At 48.8% G+C, this 24,050-nt stretch overlaps 1 protein-coding gene across 1 annotated transcript in view; it reads right to left on the bottom strand.

Moving 5' to 3' along the window:
• Nucleotides 1-24,050, bottom strand: part of VPS13B (vacuolar protein sorting 13 homolog B) — a 2,934,705-nt gene that overhangs the window by 503,071 nt on the left and 2,407,584 nt on the right. The gene's annotated exons all lie outside the window — the stretch shown is intronic.

Below are 24,050 nucleotides of genomic sequence, written 5' to 3' on the forward strand. Positions count from 1 at the left end.
TTCTCGCACCACAACCCTGGTCTCACTGACGGACGCTGAGCAGCTGCTTGCACCATGACCTGTGGGCACCGCATTCCGCACCGCCGCGCTTTACTTCGCCGCCCTGGTCTCACCGATGCCGTCGCTGAGTTCGACAACCGTGACCACATCGTGGCTTGGGAGCATTGCTCGTAAGTCTTGCGACACACTGCCCCATCCCACACCGCAGTACGGACCGACTGATGCCAACTCCCCGCAAACTGCATATTTTTAAGTACTGTATGTTGGATTTTTACCGTTTTGGTCTTGTTTTGAATATATTAAGTATAGGATATTTTTCTACACTGGTGTGGTGTCTTTTTGTAGTGTTTTCACTGTATTACTGTTGGTTATGCTCAAATCCTTTACACACTGGCTCTGAAATAACCCTGACTGCTCGTGTCAAGCTACCAAGGGGGGTGAGCAGGGGTTATTTCAGTAGTATATCCCTCTTACCCTGACTAGAAGGAAGGGGCCCTATTTGGACAAAGGTGCAAACCGTTGCCAACTAGAGACCCCCATTTCTAACAGCCCCCAATTACCACAGCAAATAATTTTTACGGCGGGGAAATTATATTAACCCCTTCCCCGCTCATGACGGAACCGTTCCGTCATGAGCCACGGTTGCCGTGTGCTCATGACGGAACGGTTCCGTCATGACAATCCTGTTGGCGGCCGCTCCGCCTGCGCGGCGCTGTTTCCCCGCCTGTGCGAGGGGACAACGCAAATGGGCGGAGTCATGACGGAACCGTTCCGTCATGAGCACAGCTCAACTGTGGCTCATGACGGAGCGGCTCCGTCATGAGCACAGGCCCACCGCGCTGCCCCCCTGCCCCCCCCAGCGCTGCAGCGGAATGTCCGCAGCAGCGAAGGGGTTAAACAGCGTTTAGCAAACCAAAGGTCATTGAACGTAGGGGTGTAGCCAAAGGTGTAGCTAAAAACAAAGGGCCTCATTTATGAGGAATTGGCATAGAGCAGCGCTGCAAGTCTTCTTGCGGCGCTGCCCTATGCCAATGGGAAAGGGCAGGAATTCCAGTCCTTTCCCCTTCACATATTGCTGCCTAGCACCAAAGTAGGCAGGATTGTTTTTGTTTGGGAAGAGGCACCTTCCTTCACCAAAACAATCCTGAGGGGTGTTTTCCTATTTTTAGGTGAGATGCAGAATGCAGCACACATGGAAAGAGGAAAAAACGAGGAGAAATGTAAACATTTCTCCTCGTTACTCCTCCACTGGAGAGGCATCAGTTTTTGGAGCTGCCCCAGGTTTACATGATTTTGTAAATATGGGGCAGCATCAAAATCCATGGGCTTTGCGTTGGAACCCCACGCAGCGGAAAGCACTGTGAATATGTAAGTCAATTTTTTATACTTGCAATACACACAGGGTAAGATAGAATGCTGCAAAACGTGTGAATAGTTGTACGAGTAAATTGGTGCTTTCAAAATGTAGGTTTTAGTAATGCCAGAGCGTATGTAATGCAGTTTTTGCTTTTTATAGATAACTGTCCCTTCAACACCTCTTTAGGGGCACTAAGGGCTGTTTAAATGCAGTTAAAATTAAAAGGATGAACTTCCCAGCCCAGTTGTTAACTCTTTGCACTTCCACTCCAAAAACACATCTTTGTCTTCACAAAGAGCCAGAACTGCTCCCAAGCATTCTTTTCACTTGCAGATTAACAGATAAGGCACATTCGCCTTTCATTCAGGCAAGCAGCTGATAACGATCTCAATTAGCGTCCTGGGCTGTCTTTTTGCAGGTACAAGTGAAGCTGGGGATTCTGCGACCCCTTCCTAGGACTCCACGACCCCCCTGGGGGTCGCCCCCCCCACAGTTTGAAGACCTCTATTTTAGTGCATCGATGTTTTAAAGTTCCAAAATGGCCACCACCATTTGACTCAACATGCTGCTCATCCGGGAATATTAAAACAATGACACAATATGGACAAAATGACCAGAAATATTCAACTGGTTTAGAGGCAGTGGCTGCAAAGGGATGTGCAGCAATGCAGATGAAAGGAGTGGCAAGCAAGCTGCCAGTTAGCACTGTCCAGGGAGCTGTAGTATGCCATAAAGAGATGAAACGGACAGAAATGAAAAAGGATCTGTAAAAAGGAGAAACTTGAAAGCTAAATGATTTCCCTCACAAATCCAGGCACCATAAGTGCAATTGTTTTCAAGTAAATGTGCACATGTGATCCGACAGATACGGTCACTCACAGGGCAAGAGAAACAAAGCCAACTGCTTAATGTTTTACATTATCATAGATGGAGGCAGAAAAAATGACACACATACTGGTCAATGGTACGTTTTCCTTTAACTTGAGGAGTGACCTTGGCTGAGAGAAAGCCTTTCTATGTGTACAAAATACACATACACATTTATATATATTCTACATATAAAATATATTTTAACAAAATTGTGAGGGAACTTAAAACTAACCGTACAGTATGATATACTCGAAACAGGATTTCTACATATGCCGTGTGTAGGAAGGTGGATATCTGACTATGGTTACCCCCAACTTTTTGCCTAGTGTCTAGCTGGTTTTTCGACTTAGTTGGCCTGAGATCCTGCCATTCAGGGTCTCAGGCTGTCTGCTCTCTCTTTAAAATGGACTCCATGTACCCTAGGTACATAACCAATTGGTAAGGATCACCTTATTGGACCCTGTACAGTGTACCCTAGGTACCCAGGGCATAGGTGTACCCTAGGCCTCCCAGGGGCTGCAGCATGTATTATGCCACCCCTGGTCTGGCCTTCCAATCAGACACAACTGGCTGATCACTCAGCTGGGGCAAGGTCGTGTAATCACCCCTTGCTTAGATATAGTATGCCTATATCTACCCTTATATATAGACACATGTGTACCTATCAGTCACTCCTATGGCAGGCCTTAACAATCCTGAAGGCAGAGTGCTTGGTAACATGTGAGATGGTGCTCTAGCATGAGCTGAGCCTGTCTGCAGCTTTCGGAACCATGTCCTTATAGCTGTTCTATGATATAGCCTACCATATACTCTTAAAGTGCCTTATAATCTTAAACGGTTATGGAAACTATGGTTTGGCTTTATCAAAACATGTCGTGTAAGGTGTCTAACACTTTGGAATAATACCCCCATACCATTTCTGGTGATGAGGATATTATTCCTCCCTTCTAGAGGGAGAGACATGTTAAAGTCCTACTTTGCTGTTTAACTCTAACCAAACCCTCAGCATCACAAAATGGATGCTGCTGCCACAGACACAAGTCTGACCTCCTGCTGCTGGGAGTGATCCCAGCCAGGGAGGCCTGGACAATAGGTTTCCTGCTTGGGGAGGTGCTAGCACCTCCCCAGACAGCCTTTAGTGTATTGGGGCAGGGTGGGCTGAAAGGAATGAGACATGCCTGGGGCACACAAGGTGTTCCTTGCATAGTCCAGTTCAAACCGGCGCTGGGGCACTCCAGCCCCAGCTCTGGCGCGAAACTGGACAAAGGGAAGTGGGTGTAACCACCCCCTCCCAGGTCCCACCCATAAGGCGTGACCTAGCAGGTATCCCAGCCCCCCAGATTAGTATAAGAGTGGGAGTTGGGCCTCAAGACTTTAGATTATCCTGAACCTGCAAACTTGAACAGAAACTCTGGACCTTCGACATTCGACGAAAGAAGAAGACTGAAGAATCTCCCTTGTAGCCAAGGAGTGGCTACCCTGTGCAAACAGGCACCATCAAGAGACTACCCTTTGCTTTGCCCACGTTCTACGAGGAACCGACTGCAGAGCCCGACCAGAGCCTTGACTCCCAGACTTCTCCGACCCTGATCCACATCCACAGCAAAGCTGAGCTCCGTGGAGGCGACGAGCGACGTGGGACCGGCTACCTGGAAAAAGTGGCTAGCAACTTAAAGCGCAGCTTCTGAGGCACCCTCGAAGTTGTGCACCGGGGATTGAGAAGCCCCAACCCCAAGCACCATCTGCACCGAAGATCAGCCCCCCACACTCCACGAGTCCTGCGTGGGGCCCTTCTGCATTTTCCTGCTTGCCGCGTCTGTCCGGTTGCTTGCCCGCTGGCTGGTGGCCTTTGTGACGACGCTCCCTGAAATCTTCTGCGCTGGTTTGGCTCCTCCAGACTGGCTCCCGCTTCTCTGCAAAGAAGAAGCACCCCAGACCTTCCTGGTCTGCACCAGAAGCAAGTCCTCCGTTCTTCGTGGGTTCCGCTTGCCAAGGCTTGGTGAGTCCTAGTCCAACTTCGACGCCGCCGACAGCAAGAGCCTTCGTGGGACAGCTCGCCTCCTGGTCCTGGTCGTCCTCGACGCTTCCTGGTCCTCCTGGCTGCAGCGACAAGCTTCACCTTCACCTGCAATCTTCACGACATCGCCTGGTTCCTTCCTGGTTCCACGTGGTCACTGGCTAGTGACCTTGACTCTGTCCCTTCTGCTTGCAGGTTTCCTCTCTTCTTGATCCCAGCCTTGGGATCCACCGGACACTCTTCACTGACTGCCTGTCAGCATCTTTCTTCAGGCATACATAGGAGTCGACGATGAAAACCGACGCATCTTCACCCCTATGCACCCGCAGCCTGTGGGCTAGGTAACTTGGGTACTCCGGTGCTCATCAGGATAGTGACTATCCTAGTGTCTAGTTTTCAAGTCTCAACTTCCTAGCTACTCCGGAAGTGTCCTAAATCTACCGTTTTCTAAACTGTACTATTGCTATTGACTTTTACGCATTACGCGTGAGTGTTTCCACTCTGCACACGAATCCCGTGGGCCTCCCACTTCCTAACTAACGCTAGTGTAGTGTAGCCCCAGCGATTCCCTAGGCCTAGGCCTATTCTATTTCCGTGACAGTGGTTCTTATACCACTTACTTAGTATATGGGTTGCGTGGCCCCTAGGGCCTAACTGTATTACTTACCTGTGTGACTTAATGTATGCTTAAATAAGACTGTGTTGTACTTACCTCTAATCTCATAAAGAGTGCTGAGGGTTTGACTAGAATAAATACACTTTATTTTATATATATATCTGTTGTGGTGTCCTTTCATTTGGTATTCAAGGGATTATATGTGGTATCACAGCTGGCTTCACATGCCATTCAGAGTTTAGCCTAAGACTGCTCTTGTCCATGCTACCACTAGGATAGCTGGTCTATAAGGTTGACTTTACAACCAATCACCATAAGGGTATTTGGACTGATATAAGGTGTACACTAGAACTAGTGACATCATACATCAGGCCAACTTCTCACATTGGTGAGCAGCGGTTGGGATCTGAGCTTGCTGTTGTAATACCATTGTAATCTTGAGATACTAAATTGAAAGATCACACAGACATTGTCTAGGTACATATAACATAGATTATAATACTTAAGTCCTACTGGACTTAGTAGTTGTAGGTTGAAGGGAGTAACACACCCTGACTACAACTACTAGAGAGGTTTAGTAGAAACAACTAGTGTAGGTAGGTGCACACACCACACCCTCACTAGATCATGTCTCTGAGAGGAGATCAAGTAGATGCTCTCTCAGGAGGATCAGGTCTGCAAAAGACCCCCTCTAGATATGATACCTTAACATTCCAGGAGATGAGACACTTGTGTACCTCCAGAGGAATAAAACAGGGTGCAAACCCTACCCTCCTTCAGTTAAGACAACTCCTAGAGGAGTATGATACTCTTAGGGCATCTCAGGCAGGTACCCTAGGTACAGAGGAGGGTCTACCCACCACAGAGGAGTCAGATGGGACTTCAGATGAAGAGGTAGACAGCCAGGGCCAAGTAGGAAGACTTAGCCAGGCTAACCTAAGCTTACATGGGAGTTTGCATGGGGTCCCCCCATACAGACCCCCAAGTAGGCTTACACAGAGAAGCAGGAGGGACAGATCCCCTTCAAGGGAATCCATCCACTCCCATGTCTCTAACATCTCTAATGCTTCCTCTCACAGGGGAATGACTTCCCCTGAGAGAAAGGAGCATGAAGCCAGAATGAGGGAAGCTAATCTGAGGATTCAGAGGGAAGAACTTGCCCTTGCCAAAGAGAAGCTTGCTCTGGCTAGAGAGCAAAAATTGTGTGGGTCAGAACCCACTGGTGGCAGCAACATTCCTAGAGATAGGGATAGGTCTTATGACCATAGAAACCTAAGCAAGATAGTCCCCCCATATCAGAATGGGGATGACATCCACAAGTGGATGACTGCTTTGGAGAGGGTCTGCAAAGTACAGCAGGTACCCCAGAGTCAGTGGGCAGCTATCTTGTGGCTCTCCTTTTCTGACAAAGGTAGAGACAAGCTCCTCACAGTCAGTGATGAGGATGCAAACAACTACAAAGTCCTGAAGAGTGCTCTGATAGATGGGTTTGGCTTAACCACTGAGCAATATAGGTTGTTGTTCAGAGACACCCAGAAGACACAGACACAGGACTGGTCTGATTTTGTGGATTGTGCCACTAAGGCTTTGGAAGGTTGGTTAAATGGCAGCAAGGTGCAGGACTATACAGGATTGTACAACTTGATTATGAGGGAGCAGATCCTTAGCAACTGTCAGAACCAGCTTCTCCATCAACACCTGGTAGACTCAGATTTGACCTCTCCCCAAGAATTGGGAAAGAGGGCAGATAAATGGGTCAGGACCAGGATTAGGCCTAAAAATCAGGGTGGTGACCAAAAGAAAGATACCACCAAGCCTCAAGAGAAGGGTGGGGATAAAGCAAAAGAGAAATCTTCCTCAGGGCCCCAAAACTCCACACAGGGTGGTGGGTCCCAAGCTCCCTCCTCTACCACAGGTAAAAAGCCTTACTGCCATGAGTGTAAAACTCCTGGGCATTGGAAAACTGACAGCAGTTGCCCAAGGGCTAAAAACAAAACTGTTCCTCCAACAACTCCTGTCACACCACCTATTACTGTCAGCAGTAATCCCCCAGGTGGTGGGAGTGCCCCCAAAAATTTGGTTGGGTTGTCTTGGGGAACACAGGGGGATCCTGGCTTAGCCAATTCCCCTACAGCAGCTACTCTTGTCTGTGATGGTGGCATGGGGTTTGCCAACTTCACTGCCTGTCCCAACACTTTGGGTAGGTACAGACAGGAACCCTACATCAATGGTAGAAAAGCTGAGGCCTACAGAGACACTGGAGCTAGCATCACTATGGTGGCCCATAGGCTAGTTCCCTCTGAGCAGCTTTTGCCTGGTTTCGCATACCAGGTAACTAACATTGATGGCAAACAGAACAGTCATCCCATGGCAGAGGTATGTCTCAGCTGGGGAGGGGTCACTGGCCCTAAAAGGGTGGCAGTGTCTCCAACCTTGCCTGTGGACTGCTTACTGGGGAATGACTTAGAACTCTCAGCTTGGGCTGAAGTTGAACAAGACACCCATTCTAAAATGGTAGGCCTTTCACAAAAGGGTAGTGGGGTTGTGCCAGCCACAACCCCTGTCCAAGTAGATTTCCTCCCTGAAAAGGTTGGAAGGGCAGTGGTAGCCACAGCCCAGGCAAAGACAGACTTCCCTGTAGAGACTGGCAGAGCTGTGACAGTCACAGCTCAAACCCAAACTGAGTGCCTCCCTGAAAAGGTTGGCAAGGCTGTAATGGTCTCAGCCCATACTCAGACTGACATAGGTGTAGTGAAGCCTGAAACTATGGATCACTCCACACAAACAGAGAGTAGTGGGGAGGAAGAAAAGTCTCCCTCTCCCCAGACATTAGGAAAAGGTCAGCCTCCTCAGGGATCTGACCTCACCCCTTGTGAAGGAACTGCCCCAGAGGTAGCCAGGCCTGGCCTGGCAGAGCCTCTGATGTCAGTGTCCCCTTCCAAGGTGGGACCCAGTCTGGTGCAGGTAGCCTGCCTCTCTCTACCCTGCCTCAGTCAGCCCAGGGCTGCAGAGGTCAGGGAGGCCAGTGGACCCCAAGAGGGCCCCTGTCCACAAGAACCCCCCAATCAAAAGAATGAGGATTGCCTGGCTAGTAGCCCTAGCCAGGTGATGGGTAAAAACATTCCTGAGGGATCCCCTTTACAGGTAGTTAGGGACCTCCCCCAGAGGGATTATGTTGGGCACAGGCAAACCTGGGACCTTAGGGCCCCAAACCTGACCTGTCCCTCCAGTAAGCCCACAAAAGGGACCCAGCCTCCAGCTTTAGGTAGCCAGAGGCTGACCCTGAGAGCACAGTGCAACTCAGTGAAAGAAAGAAAGGCATCCATGGTGGAGGATGATTGGAGGAAGCTGAGGCCTCACTTTGAGGACACTCACTTCAGTACTCCATCTCAACACCAGCCTTTTACTTTGCAAAGACACACCCAAGTTAGAGATTCCCTATGGTGGAGACCCTATGATACCTTTAGGATGAGGGATTGCTTAGTGGACCATGAGACAGGGGGTAACCATGCCAGTGCTGGTTCTTCCTTATATGGCCACTTAGGCAATAGAGGCTTACCTTGTCAAGGCCAGCCTTATCTCCTTTCGTTTGGGGGGGGGGGTTGTGTAGGAAGGTGGATATCTGACTATGGTTACCCCCAACTTTTTGCCTAGTGTCTAGCTGGTTTTTCGACTTAGTTGGCCTGAGATCCTGCCATTCAGGGTCTCAGGCTGTCTGCTCTCTCTTTAAAATGGACTCCATGTACCCTAGGTACATAACCAATTGGTAAGGATCACCTTATTGGACCCTGTACAGTGTACCCTAGGTACCCAGGGCATAGGTGTACCCTAGGCCTCCCAGGGGCTGCAGCATGTATTATGCCACCCCTGGTCTGGCCTTCCAATCAGACACAACTGGCTGATCACTCAGCTGGGGCAAGGTCGTGTAATCACCCCTTGCTTAGATATAGTATGCCTATATCTACCCTTATATATAGACACATGTGTACCTATCAGTCACTCCTATGGCAGGCCTTAACAATCCTGAAGGCAGAGTGCTTGGTAACATGTGAGATGGTGCTCTAGCATGAGCTGAGCCTGTCTGCAGCTTTCGGAACCATGTCCTTATAGCTGTTCTATGATATAGCCTACCATATACTCTTAAAGTGCCTTATAATCTTAAACGGTTATGGTAACTATGGTTTGGCTTTATCAAAACATGTAGTGTAAGGTGTCTAACACTTTGGAATAATACCCCCATACCATTTCTGGTGATGAGGATATTATTCCTCCCTTCTAGAGGGAGAGACATGTTAAAATCCTACTTTGCTGTTTAACTCTAACCAAAGCCTCAGCATCACAAAATGGATGCTGCTGCCACAGACACAAGTCTGACCTCCTGCTGCTGGGAGTGATCCCAGCCAGGGAGGCCTGGACAATAGGTTTCCTGCTTGGGGAGGTGCTAGCACCTCCCCAGACAGCCTTTAGTGTATTGGGGCAGGGTGGGCTGAAAGGAATGAGACATGCCTGGGGCACACAAGGTGTTCCTTGCATAGTCCAGTTCAAACCGGCGCTGGGGCACTCCAGCCCCAGCTCTGGCGCGAAACTGGACAAAGGGAAGTGGGTGTAACCACCCCCTCCCAGGTCCCACCCATAAGGCGTGACCTAGCATGTATCCAGGCCCCCCAGATTAGTATAAGAGTAGGAGTTGGGCCTCAAGACTTTAGATTATCCTGAACCTGCAAACTTGAACAGAAACTCTGGACCTTCGACATTCGACGAAAGAAGAAGACTGAAGAATCTCCCTTGTAGCCAAGGAGTGGCTACCCTGTGCAAACAGGCACCATCAAGAGACTACCCTTTGCTTTGCCCACGTTCTACGAGGAACCGACTGCAGAGCCCGACCAGAGCCTTGACTCCCAGACTTCTCCGACCCTGATCCACATCCACAGCAAAGCTGAGCTCCGTGGAGGCGACGAGCGACGTGGGACCGGCTACCTGGAAAAAGTGGCTAGTAACTTAAAGCGCAGCTTCTGAGGCACCCTCGAAGTTGTGCACCGGGGATTGAGAAGCCCCAACCCCAAGCACCATCTGCACCGAAGATCAGCCCCCCACACTCCACGAGTCCTGCGTGGGGCCCTTCTGCATTTTCCTGCTTGCCGCGTCTGTCCGGTTGCTTGCCCGCTGGCTGGTGGCCTTTGTGACGACGCTCCCTGAAATCTTCTGCGCTGGTTTGGCTCCTCCAGACTGGCTCCCGCTTCTCTGCAAAGAAGAAGCACCCCAAACCTTCCTGGTCTGCACCAGAAGCAAGTCCTCCGTTCTTCGTGGGTTCCGCTTGCCAAGGCTTGGTGAGTCCTAGTCCAACTTCGACGCCGCCGACAGCAAGAGCCTTCGTGGGACAGCTCGCCTCCTGGTCCTGGTCGTCCTCGACGCTTCCTGGTCCTCCTGGCTGCAGCGACAAGCTTCACCTTCACCTGCAATCTTCACGACATCGCCTGGTTCCTTCCTGGTTCCACGTGGTCACTGGCTAGTGACCTTGACTCTGTCCCTTCTGCTTGCAGGTTTCCTCTCTTCTTGATCCCAGCCTTGGGATCCACCGGACACTCTTCACTGACTGCCTGTCAGCATCTTTCTTCAGGCATCCATAGGAGTCGACGACGAAAACCGACGCATCTTCACCCCTATGCACCCGCAGCCTGTGGGCTAGGTAACTTGGGTACTCCGGTGCTCATCAGGATAGTGACTATCCTAGTGTCTAGTTTTCAAGTCTCAACTTCCTAGCTACTCCGGAAGTGTCCTAAATCTACCGTTTTCTAAACTGTACTATTGCTATTGACTTTTACGCATTACGCGTGAGTGTTTCCACTCTGCACACAAATCCCGTGGGCCTCCCACTTCCTAACTAACGCTAGTGTAGTGTAGCCCCAGCGATTCCCTAGGCCTAGGCCTATTCTATTTCCGTGACAGTGGTTCTTATACCACTTACTTAGTATATGGGTTGCGTGGCCCCTAGGGCCTAACTGTATTACTTACCTGTGTGACTAAATGTATGCTTAAATAAGACTGTGTTGTACTTACCTCTAATCTCATAAAGAGTGCTGAGGGTTTGACTAGAATAAATACACTTTATTTTATATATATATCTGTTGTGGTGTCCTTTCATTTGGTATTCAAGGGATTATATGTGGTATCACAGCTGGCTTCACATGCCATTCAGAGTTTAGCCTAAGACTGCTCTTGTCCATGCTACCACTAGGATAGCTGGTCTATAAGGTTGACTTTACAACCAATCACCATAAGGGTATTTGGACTGATATAAGGTGTACACTAGAACTAGTGACATCATACATCAGGCCAACTTCTCACACCGTAGTATTGAATGAGGAAAAGAGAGCTTATATATAAACAAGTTACTTACTTTCAGTAACGCCTTTTCTTGTGGAGACTCTAACTGCAGATTCCTCACCTTACAATATTCCCCAGGCGTCAGACTGTATGCTGAAAATCTTAAGGAGTACCACTGTGTGCAGGTAGGAGGCGCCAAGCCAATCTGCATTAGTGTTGTCTGTGTCAGAAGTGATGCAAGTGGTGCCTATATAGGCGCTACCCCTGTGTGCTGTCATCAGTTTCTTTAGTGACACTTTCCACGTCAAAAACATGGAGCTACAATTGAATGATATATAACCAGTGAGCAGAAACTAACAAGAGCTTAAGGATGAAGAGCCCATCTCACAGAGCGGGAGGATTGGTGACATATCTGCGGTTAGATAAAGTCTCAACCACAAAAAACGTTACAGATGTTAAGTTGCTTGTTCTTCTGATAGAGGCACCCAACCGCAGATTCTAACCTTAGAATAGATAGCCAAGCAATATCTCCACAGAGATGGGTCTGCAAACTGATTCAAATCATGGGATATTGGAGAACTGAACAAGCAAAATGCACTTCAGACAGACCTGCCTGTCTAAGAAGTAAAGCTTCATGAACGTGTGGAGGGACGCCCAGATAGCAGCTTAAGGGATATCCTGGAAAGGCACTCTGTGCGCTAACGTAATAGTGACCTTTGCCCTGTTGGAAGGGTCTGCAAGCCCTCAGGATACTGCTTTTAGCCAGTACGTAGAGGGTCTAAATGCAAAACACAATCCATGGAGAGAAAGAATTCTCTTTTACACAGCCTTGCCATTTGTCACTTGTATGAATCCACGAAGAGCTGATCATCCATCCGGTGGTCTTTGGTATGATCAATGTAAAAAGACAGCTATTTTCGGATCCAGACAGTGGATCCTTTCCTCATCCTTTGAAGAATGGGGTGGAGTGAAAAATGGTGGCAACATGATGGTTTGGTCGACATGAAATGAAGTCACTACCTTTGGAAGGAAGGAGGCACAAGTCCAAAAAATGAGTTTCTATGGGTTGAAGCTGGAGTATGGAGGATAAACTGAAGGAGTTTGAAGCTTCGATCCTCCTGGCCAATGTAATGGTCATTAAGAAGACCATTTTAAGGGTCAGAAGTCTGACAGAACAGCTTTGTAGGGGCTCGAACGGGGCACTCATAAGAAACTGTAGGACTAAATTAAGGTCCCACTGGGACATGATGAAAGTGGTTGGAGTGTGAAAACGTTGCAAACACTTAAGGAAATGTGTCACAACAGGTGACCCAAACAATGAGGGCTAATCAGGCAACCGCAAAAAAAGGCAGAGATGGAAGAAACATAACCCTTACAGGTGCCCAAGGAAAGGCCTTGCCAGGCTAATTACAGCCCAAACCTAAACACCTCATACAAGGAAACAGAGAATGGGTTAACGTGACTGGAAGAACACAAAGACAAATGTTTGTCAAAACAGCAGGCGTATGCAGTCTTTGTTGAGGTTTGCCTGGCTGCCAAGCTGACAACACAAATCCCAGGAGGAAGTTCAAAGGTATACAACTGTCGCCGCTCAATCTCCATGCATGAAGGTGGGGTGTGTCCTGATTTGATGTAGACCCCTTCTCTGCTGCTGCCGCAGGAGGTCCTCACAAAAGAGCAGCCCTTATAAGACAACAGATGCTCAAGCTGAGGAGTTTAGGATACCAAACTCTTCTTGCCTGGTCTGGAGCCACTAAAATGTTTTGGGCCGGTCTGTCCTTATCTTGATAACTTGGAATAAGAGTGTTATCGGCCTAAAGGCGTACAGGCGTCCCGGGCTCCAATCAGACAAGTTACTTACCTTCGTTAACACCTTATCTGGTAGAGACATGATCTAGCTGCAGATTCCTTACCTTTCAACTTGCAGGAGTCAGGCTGAATCCGGAAGATTTTTCTTAGCAGTACCCCTGCATGTCAGTAGGCATCGGTTGGCTCCACGAGACGTCATCAGCATTGTGTTCGTAGTGACGTCAGTGTGGTCAATATAACCACCACTCCGGCGGGCTGACTTCAATACTTTCCACGACCTTCCACGCCAGAAACGGGGAGCCATGAAGTGACTGGCCATGGTGTGAAAAAATGTATTAGCCCCATGAAGGGGAGCAGCCTTGACACTAAAAGGCTAGCCCGCAGTGCGGGAAGGATGGGTGGGTGGGTAAGGAATCTGTGGCTAGATCATTTCTCTACCAGAAAAGGCGTTACCGAGGGTAAGTAACTTGTCCCTCTGACAGAGACATCTAACTGCAGATTCGTTACCTTTGAAGGGCCTCTTGATAGAGGGTCTATGACACCACTCCGCCTTGTTTGTAGCGGTAGTGTTATCCATGAATACCTGAACCAGCCTTTCCTTGATGGATTCTAAAAAGGCCTTCAGTGTCAATCGGATCGCACGAATCTCCAAGAGGTTGACCCTCAGGGCTTTTTTAAAGCGATCAAGTGCCATGTCTGCCTTGTCTCTGGAGAGAGGGAGATATCAAAAGGCATGTCTATCAGAGGTAATTGGACATCCCTCGAAAACCCAGCAGACTACAACAATGCTTGGTGGAGAAGTCCCACTGTAGAGGCCATGAACCGGTCTAGTAAATCAGTAGTGTCCACCCCACACCAAATGGTGAACTTCACTGCGTCCCGACCATCAACCAATGCATGAGAATAGCCCAGCACTCCTAGGGAAGCATGGCAGGAGCTGCGCAACCGAATCCCACAAGGCATGGGAGTATCATCCCAAGAGACATGCAGTGACTACCGACAGCAATGCCAAGCCAATAGAAGAGACAATCCTCTTCCTAAAGGTATATAGTGTCGGCGTCTCTCTGGGGCAGGGGTGGATCCAGGGGGCTGTACTGGCGTTAAGGGCAAACCAGCTAACAGGAATCCAGCGGGGCACCTCTTGGCTCTGTGAGGCCCGAGGGAGCGCCTGAGGGAGCCGTGTGTCCATATATGGAGTTCATAGAGTTGGGCAGGGGTCATGCCAACCCCTGGAACTCAGAAAACCATGGAGCGGAACCGGCTTCGGCTCAGCGGGTGAAGTGCGATGCTTGCTGAGGAAAGCCGACAAACACTTCCACTTCTTACTCTTGTGCTTCTTAGACTTGACCAACTAGATTACCCTCAGGGCATGAATCAGTGCGAGCCTTCTTCTGCTGTGCCACTACGAGCTTTATTGCTCCCTCGTGAATCACCTCCGGATGCGTGGACTTGCAGTCAGTGAAGGCCTTGGAGTCGTGGCCCAACACCCAGGCACCACAGAAAAACCAAGTGTCGGTCAGTGGCTGATTGTGGCATTCCTCACATGGTTTAAACCCAGGGAATTTGTTGGGAGATATATCCCTAGCACACTGGGAGAAAACCTAAAAAAAAAAGGGTCAATAAAAAGTCAAAACAAATTGGTCAAAAATTGACAGAGGTTGCTCTCTGATCTGTGCTGTTGGCAGGGAAAGAAAGGAACTGAAGTTAACTTGCTGAGTTGGTGCCTATATAGGCCACCTGCATGTCAATTCCAATGCCAATGCCACCTACCAGAACATAGAGGTATTGTTAAAGATTTTCTGGATCCAGTTTAACGCCTGGGGAATATTTTAGGGTAAGGAATCTGCGGTTAGAAGTCTCCATCAGAATTTAACACATTGGAATTGATAAGTTATTTTTTTTTTTTTTTTTTTTTTTAAACCTTTATTTCTCCAAGAGTCTGGACACAGCTATTCAGCCGACAACCCGGAGGTTCGGCAGCTTCGATAGAGAAGGACAAAGAAGCGTCCACATTGCATTAAAGGAGCAGTGAAAAGATTCCATTTTTAAGTAAACACAAACACACAACAAACCCCAGCAAGGCAAGAACACTGAATGCCCATGGTGATAGCCCCCCAGGGGAGGCCGGACCCCAATCATCTAACAGTCACAGTACTGTGATAAGAGGAAGAAGGGGGACAGCAGAGGCCCAAGAAGTCAATTAATCATCACATCTTATATACTGGGCTGGAAAGAATGTCAAGAAGAAAGCTGTTCCTCGGGGGGATCCAAATCAGGGGCAAGACAAATTCCCCCCCTGTATTGATTCCACCGCCCCCAGATGGCGTGCCACTTCCGGGGCGGCCTCTAGCGCAATATACTGTCTTTTCCCTGAGCATACTCCAATCCATATTTTCTTTCCACGCGGTCAATGTGGGGGGCCCCACGGAGCCCCACAATCGCGCGATGTCTCTCTTAGCGACCATGTTACCCAGAGTCACCCATTGGGCCTGTGCCGCATCGTGATCAGTGGGCCCCCAGACATTCAGGAGACAACACCGCGCTTCCGGCTGCATAGCAATGCCTGTCACCTCCCCCATCACTGCATGGACTCTCCTCCAGAATTCCGTGATGACACCACATTCCCAGATGATATGCAGGAAAGTACCCACCATACCACATCCCCTCCTACATAGGCCTTCCTCAGAGAATCCCATATGAACCAGCCTTGGCCCCGTCACATACACTCGATGCAGTATTTTGAGCTGCACCAGCCTCAGACGCGACGGGATCGCAACCTCCTTGGGAGAGGAAACAGCAGACTGCCAATCCTCATCATCCAACTCGAGTCCATCCCTAGTCCACTGGTCCCGCAGCCCCAGAAGCGTATCCGCCCGGACGTTTATCAATTTCTTGTAGATGAGCGAGATCGTGTTCTCAGGCATATGGCCATCAAGGATCCGGTCCTCCAAAGGGGAGGACTCAGGCACCTTCTCACCCTCCACGAGGACTGACCAGAGGGCATGACGCACCTGAACATAGCGGAAAAACTCGGAAGTCCCCAGCTCATACTCCTTCTGCAACTCTTCAAAGGACTTCACCCTCCCCTTAATCAGCACATCTCCGACCCTGGAGATGCCGATCAGGTCCCATTTATCAAAACCTTTTGTATGTCAAAGCCTACCCAATCTTTCAGATTCAAACAGCGGGGTAGCGAGGGTGAGCCTATCCTTCCAGCCCAACGAGTCAGTTGCCATCTTCCACACACGCACCGCCACCCCAGTGGGCCCCGTGAGGGACGAGTCCAGGGACCGCGAGTACAACGCCCTGTGATAGTTACCACCACGCAGCTACCACCTATCCATGGCATAACCAGGGCTGAGGGCAGGGCCATAGAGACCATGATTAATCGCGCTCAGCTGGGTGGCCCAATAGTAGCGTCGGATGTCTGGAAGCGCAATACCCCCATCATACCATGGAAGCGTCAACTTAGCAATTGCTATTCGCGGCCGCCCGTCCCACAACAACGTTCGTTGGAGGCTTTCGATCTCCCGAAAGTATTTGGCCGGTACCCAATCTAGAGTATTCTGCAATGCGTAGAGGAACCGGGGAAGAGACATCATTTTGAACAAGGCAGCGCGCCCAACGAGGGAGAGCGGCAGCCTCCGCCAGCCCTCTACATCCCGCCGCAGGCGCGCTAGGGGGGGGAGCAGGTTCCTCTCATACCGCAAAGCGGAGTCCGTGGAGATAAAGATCCCCAGATACACGAAGCCCTGCTGAGCGATCTGGATCGAACAAGTTCGCGGGATCGGTGGAACCTCGCCACTCAGAACATATAGATACGATTTACTCCAGTTGATGACGAGACCCGAATTCCTACCGAAAGATGTAAGAACGTCGCAGACCACTATCAGTCATTTCTTGGGCGAGGCAAGATACAACAGGATGTCATCAGCATATAGCGAAATGCGATCCTCGTGTTCGGGCGACCATCGAAGTCCCCGTATATCCGGGTTCCAGCGTATCCACGCCGCCAGTGGCTCAAGGGCGAGGGCGAACAACAATGGCGACAGGGGGCAACCTTGCCGAGTGCCCCTCCCAAGCTGAAACGGAGTCGACGCCCGGCCATTTACCACCACACTCGCAAGGGGTCCCTCATACAGCAACCTCACCCAACTCACAAAACCATGTCCAAAGCCGAACTTGGCCAGCACAGCCCACAAATATGCCCATTCCACCGTATCAAAGGCCATCGTGGCATCGAGAGACGCCACAACAGCTGGTTCACGCAGCGTGCCCGCCCTGGCGATTACATCATGAAGGCGCCGAAGGTTTAACGCAGTGTTACGATGCGGAATAAAACCGGATTGATCCGGATGGATCAGGTCTCCAAGTACCCTGATCAATCGGGCCGCAAGGACTTTAGCCAGAATCTTCGGCTCGGCGTTAAGAAGTGAGATAGGCCTATATGAGGCACACTTATCTCGGGGTTTACCATCTTTGTGTATAACAACAATTGTCGCCAGTCGCTGATCCAACGGGAGGGTCCCACTCCCCCGCGCCTCCACGAACATGGCGCGCAGGTGAGGGGCAACCCTATCCGGAAACAGCTTATACAGGTCAATTGGCAAGCCATTCGGGCCCGAGGCCTTGCCCGAGTTCAGCGCGCGGATAGCTCCCGCCACCACATCGACCGTTATGTCTCCATCCAGATCGTCCCTATCTACGTCGGAAAGACAGGGCAAAGCGATATCACGCAAGAGGTCACGCGTGTCCTCGAGCGGCCTATCCGACACTGAGGCATAAACCATACGGAAATAGTCCGTGAAGCACTGTACGATCCTCTCAGGTTCCACAATCACCTCTCCCCCCTCTCCCGTCAACTCCGGCACTACTCTATTAACCCGTTCTTTTTTGTCCAGCCAAGCTAGGAGTTTCCCGGCCTTGTCACCAACATCATACAAGCGGCCCTGCTGTTCCCTACGGAGGGTCTTAGCGGCATTCGTCACCAGGTCCTTATACTCGGCTTGCTTCAAGCTCAGCTCATGCAGTGAGGCCTCTGTAACCTCCTCCTCTAGCGCTCCCTCCAAAGCCACGATCTCCTCCTCAACCTGCATAACCTCGCCATCTCTCCGCCGCTTGGCCGCCACTACAAGGGAGAGGGCCTCCCCTCGCAGCACGGTCTTAAATGCTTCCCACAGCGACACTGCCGAGTCCACGGATCCCTGATTGTCCTTGAAAAAATTATCAACTGTCTTCACCAGTGCGCTGCGCATCTTGGGGTCTCGGAAGTACCAAGGGGGAATTGATAAGTTTGATATCTAGAACTCTCAGGCTGGATACAGACCTATCCAGTCGCTGATAAGTTCCACATCAGTTATATCCTTAATACCTGATGTGGGCTGATGAAGACATTAACTTAGTTCAAGAACAGTTTGTGTTCCTGTTGAATTTGTTCTATTAGGCGGTAGAATCTAAATGAATTGCTCTCTCTCTTATCCAGTTCCACAAAATACGTGTCCATTGATAATCTTTATTATGTCACAGAAGTTGAATGGATTCCTCATCTCTTATCCAGTTTTAGAAAATATGTGCTTATGGACTTGTAATTCAACAGTTCATATAACTATGTCACCATAGGACGTGAAAGATGAAATGTATAAATTGTTTGCAGATATTGAATTATTGATTGATTAGACTTTGATAATATGTACTCTGGGCCACATGGATACATTTGATGATGCATTGATATATGCACTGGTGTTTCGTGACCATAGTTACTCAATTGAAGCATAGATCACTTTTTGATACATTTGCGTGTTGGCTATTTTCAAATACAATCAATGCAACAATGGTTCACATTGGTATAATTTACAAAGTGAATAATAAAAACACTAAATAGCCTCATTAAACTAATAGCAAATAGAAATTAAATCACACTAAGCCTCCTTGATTGAGAGGAATAGCAATTTATATATGCAAATTTAAACAGGATACCAAAAAACACCAACAAAGTTATAAGTTAGAACACAGAGCAATGTGTCCTCCGAGCCAAAGCCAAAACGTAGACAGAAACAACAATCAAAAGGTAAACATAGGCTAATGTATGAGTGACAAACAGCTAAAAAAAGGTCTCAAAACATTCTATATTATAATGACGAATGGTTCTTGTTTATTTGTTACTTAGGCAAGTACAGGGGCGTAGGAGACACTAACTTTCTGTGGGGGACAAGAACAACCTTTTGGTCTTTCTATTGACCCAATACAAATCGCCCACTGTCTGGGAGCCGTACGCTCCGTTAAACGAATACAATCGCATAGTTTTATAGTAAAACATTGATACAGGCAGGCATTTTGTCACATTTTTCATGTATGCTTTAATTGTTATTTACATTCACAAAGTAATTAGACCTAAGGTGTCCGACAAGGGTGCGTACTCGCTCCCACCTTGTTTTCATTATTTATCAATGGGGTTGTAGACTACTTCTTAAACAGCCCTACTGATGCACCTTCCTTGGCAGGAATGAAGATTCCCCTGCTCATGTTCGCGGATGACACCCTCTTGGTCTCGAAGACGAGACAGGGTCTGCAGCTGGCCCTGTCTCGCTTCGAGACCTTTTGCCGAGAGCATGAGCTGGAGATAAACGTTGGGAAGACCAAGTTTATGGTGTTTCGTGGGCCCCGGCGGGTTAAGGCGGAGGTATGTCTGGGTGGTGTCAACTTATCCCAAACGGCAGTGTTTACTTATCTTGGGGTCACTTTTAGCGAGACATGCAGCTGGTCTCACCAGCTGGATCTCCTCGCTCTCAAGCATGCTCAATTGGGAGGAGCTTTGCTGAAAGAGCACAAACACTCATTAACAAAACCAATAGCTCCTCTCATGAAGATTTATGACTCCAAGATTTTACCTGCAATTCTATATGGAGCCGAAATTTGGGGTTTCAATAACTTGTCTAAGCTGATGACCGCCCAGAATAAATTCCTCCGGTCAGCTATCGGGCTTCCCCAATCCACCCCGCGTATCCCCCTACTATATGATCTGGGAATTCAGCCTATAGAGGACCGGGCAGGGTATAGACCCCTGGCGTTTTGGCGCCGTCTGTGGACGACACCAGGACTAACTAACTATGCAAAAGCCCTCTTGGAGATCAAAGGGTTAGAGGGGTCGCATAGGATTCCCTGGTTGGCTAGCATCAAAACTCTGTTGTCTGATCTCGGGATGCGTAACCTATGGGCTAACCCCGACACTGAAGTTTTCCCGGCAAAAAAGGTCCTTAAGGATGCGTACTGGAGTTATATTAAGAACAGGAGATGTGCTTCCTCCATAGGTCCCACGATGACTGTTACTTTCCTAGTTTTTAAGGACGAGCCTGTCTACGAAAACTACTGGGATACTATCCTGAAGTTTCTCGATCGCAAACTGTATCACCAGTTCAGAGTGGGTGCCCTACCACTGCGAGGACTCACCAAAAGTTGGAGTCCTCTTGGTAGTGACAAATGCCCCTTTTGTCCAGACATGACGGAAACTATGGATCACTTCCTTTTTTGTTGCCCAATTTACCACCTCCCTAGACGTATCTGGCTTCGACCTGCCTGCAGATTAATGAGTACCCGCTCTGCACAGGTTGCTAGTAGAATCTTGAAAACAGATACCACAAAACCTATAGTAATTGGTGTTGCAAAATTTATCAGTTGGGCATGGATCCTTAGGGCTAGGAAACTTAAATCGTGATCTGCGTTGTTAGCTGCCATAAACTAGTATTCTCTCTGGTCCCTGGGCTAAAAGGCGCGTCCCTATTTGCACTTTATTGGATTTTTTTTTAACTTGCAGTGATTATTTTTAACGTTTTATTCTATGTAATATTTTAAAGGTTTTAGAGTCTGTATTGTATATGAATTGTACTGTAGTCGAAATTTTATATGTGTAGAATGTCTTTTATGATGTGAATCGAATAAAGACTTTTTTGACTGAATTAGACCTAATATGAAAGAAAATTTGTGAATCTTATATTTTCATTATCATGCACCAAGCTAGTAAAGGTGGGACAAAAAAGAGGAATAAACGGAATTCTCTTGGTGACATTCCTAAACCTCAAAATGCAATTGGACTAATATTGGAGTCTATTGGAGACAGGCTGCAGGCACACGTAGCTGTAAGAGTAGATAAATGGCCACTTTCTAAAAGTGGCATATCTAAAATAGTAATGTGAAATCCAACTTTACCAGTAAAAAGGATTTATCATTGCCATTCCTAAGATATAAGACATGACAAAGCTACTCCTTTCTAACAAGGACTTACAGCTTAAAAGAGTGTATTATGGAATTCCCAATGTTTATGTATGAGAGGAGTGGCAGGCCTGAGACATGTTTAAAGAGCTACTTGTGTGAGTGGCACAATCAGTGCTGCAGGCCCACTAGTAGCATTTAATGTACAGGGTATATGGTATAGCACTTTACAAGGGACTTACAAGTAAACTAAATATGCCAAGCAGGTATACAACAATGCCACCATGTTTTAGGGGAGAAGCATATGCACTTTAGCAATGGCCAGCAATGGCAAATTGCTCAGATTCCTAAGGCTTGTAGGAAGGTGGATATCTGACTATGGTTACCCCCAACTTTTTGCCTAGTGTCTAGCTGGTTTTTCGACTTAGTTGGCCTGAGATCCTGCCATTCAGGTTCTCAGGCTGTCTGCTCTCTCTTTAAAATGGACTCCATGTACCCTAGGTACATACACAATTGGCAAAGATCACTTTATTGGACCCTGTAAAGTGTACCCTAGGTACCCAGGGCATAGGTGTACCCTAGGCCTCCCAGGGGCTGCAGCATGTATTATGCCACCCCTGGTCTGGCCTTCCAATCAGACACAACTGGCTGATCACTCAGCTGGGGCAAGGTTGTGTAATCACCCCTTGCTTAGATATAGTATACCTATATCTACCCTTAAAATAGACACATGTGTACCTATCAGCCACTCCTATGGCAGGCCTTAACAATCCTGGAGGCAGAGTGCTAGGTAACATGTGAGATGGTGCTCTAGCATGAGCTGAGCCTGTCTGCAGCTTTCGGAACCATGTCCTTATAACTGTTCTATGATATAGCCTACCATATACTCTTAAAGTGCCTTATAATCTTAAACGGTTATGGTAACTATTGTTTGACTTTATCAAAACATGTCTTGTAAGGTGTCTAACACTTTGGAATAATACCCCCATACCAATTCTGGTGATGAGGATATTATTCCCCCCTTCTAGAGGGAGAGACATGTTAAAATCCTACTTTGCTGTTTAACTCTAACCAAAGCCTCAGCATCACAAAATGGATGCTGCTGCCACGAGTCTGACCTCCTGCTGCTGGGAGTGATCCCGGCCAGGGAGGCTTGGATAATAGGTTTCCTGCTTGGGGAGGTGCTAGCACCTCCCCAGACAGACTTTAGTGTATTGGGGCAGGGAGGGCTGAAAGGAATGAGACATGCCTGGGGCACACAAGGTGTCCCATGCATTGTCCAGTTCAAACCGGTGCTGGGGCACTCCAGCCCCAGTCCTGGCGCGAAACTGGACAAAGGGAAGGGGGTGTAACCACCCCCCTCCCAGGTCCCACCCATAAGGCGTGACCTAGCAGGCAACCCAGCCCCCCAGATTAGTATAAGTGTGGTAGCTGGGCCCCAGGAGATTAGATTATCCTGAACCTGCAACTTGAACAGAAACTCTGGACCTTCGACATTCGACGAAAGAAGAAGACTGAAGAATCTCCCTTGTGGCCAAGGAGTGGCTACCCTGTGCAAACAGGCACCATCAAGAGACTTACCCTTTGCTTTGCTGAAGTTCTACAAGGGACCGACTGCAGAGCCTGACCAGAGCCTTGACTTCCGACCCTGATCCACATCCACAGCCGAGCTGAGATCCGTGGAGGCGACGAGAGACGTGGGACCGGCTACCTGGGAAAAGTGGCGAGTATCTTCCAGCGCAGCTTCTGAGGCACCCTCGAAGTTGTGCACCGGGGATTGAGAAGCCCCAACCCCAAGCACCATCTGCACTGAAGATCAGCCCCCCACCCTCCACGAGTCCTGCGTGGGGCCCTTCTGCATTTTCCTGCTTGCCGCGTCTGTCCGGTTGCTTGCCCGTTGGCTAGCGGCCTTTGTGACGACACACCTTTGATTTTCCACTGCTGGTTTGGCTCCTCCAGACTGGCTCCTGCTCCTCTGCAAAAGGGAAGCACCCCAGACCTTCCTGGTCTGCACCAGAAGCAAGTCCTCCATTCTTCATGGGTTCCACTTGCCAAGGCTTGGTGAGTCCTAGTTCGACTTCGATGCCGCCGACAGCAAGAGCCTTCATGGGACAGCTCGCCTCCTGGTCCTGGGCGTCCTCGACGTCTCCTGGTACCCGTGGCTGCTGCGACAAGCTTCACCTCTTCACCTGCAATCTCCCGACATCGCCTGGTTCCTTCCTGGTTCCACGTGGTCACTGGCTAGTGACCCAGACTCTGTCCCTTCTGCTTGCAGGTATCCTTCCTTCTTGATCCCGGCCTTGGGATCCACCGGACACTCTGCACTGACTGCCTGTCAGCAACTTTCCTTCAGGCATCCATAGAAGTCCACGACGAAACCCGACGCAAGTTCACACCTATGCACCCGCAGCCCGTGGGCTAGGTAACTTGGGTACTCCGGTGCTCACAAGGGTATTGACTATCCTAGGGTCTAGTTTCCGAGTCTCGACTTTCTAGCTATACCAGAAGTGTCCTAAAACTGCTTATTTCAGAACTGTACTATTTCTATCGATTATACGCATTACGCGTGAGTGTTTCCACTCTGCACCTGAATCCCGTGGGCCTCCCACTTCCTAACCTTGGGTAGTGTAGTGTAGCCCCAGCGATTCCCTAGGCCTAGGCCTATCCTATTTCCGTGACAGTGGTCCTTATACCACTTCTTTAGTATATGGTTTGCGTGGCCCCTAGGGCCTAACTGTATTACTTACCTGTGTGACTTAATGTATCCTTGAATAAGACTGTGTTGTACTTACCTCGAATCTCATAAAGAGTGCTGAGGGTTTGACTAGAATAAATACACTTTATTTTATATA

The sequence above is a fragment of the Triturus cristatus genome, chromosome 5_1 (assembly GCF_964204655.1).
Source record: "Triturus cristatus chromosome 5_1, aTriCri1.1, whole genome shotgun sequence".
Classification (NCBI taxonomy): domain Eukaryota; kingdom Metazoa; phylum Chordata; class Amphibia; order Caudata; family Salamandridae; genus Triturus; species Triturus cristatus.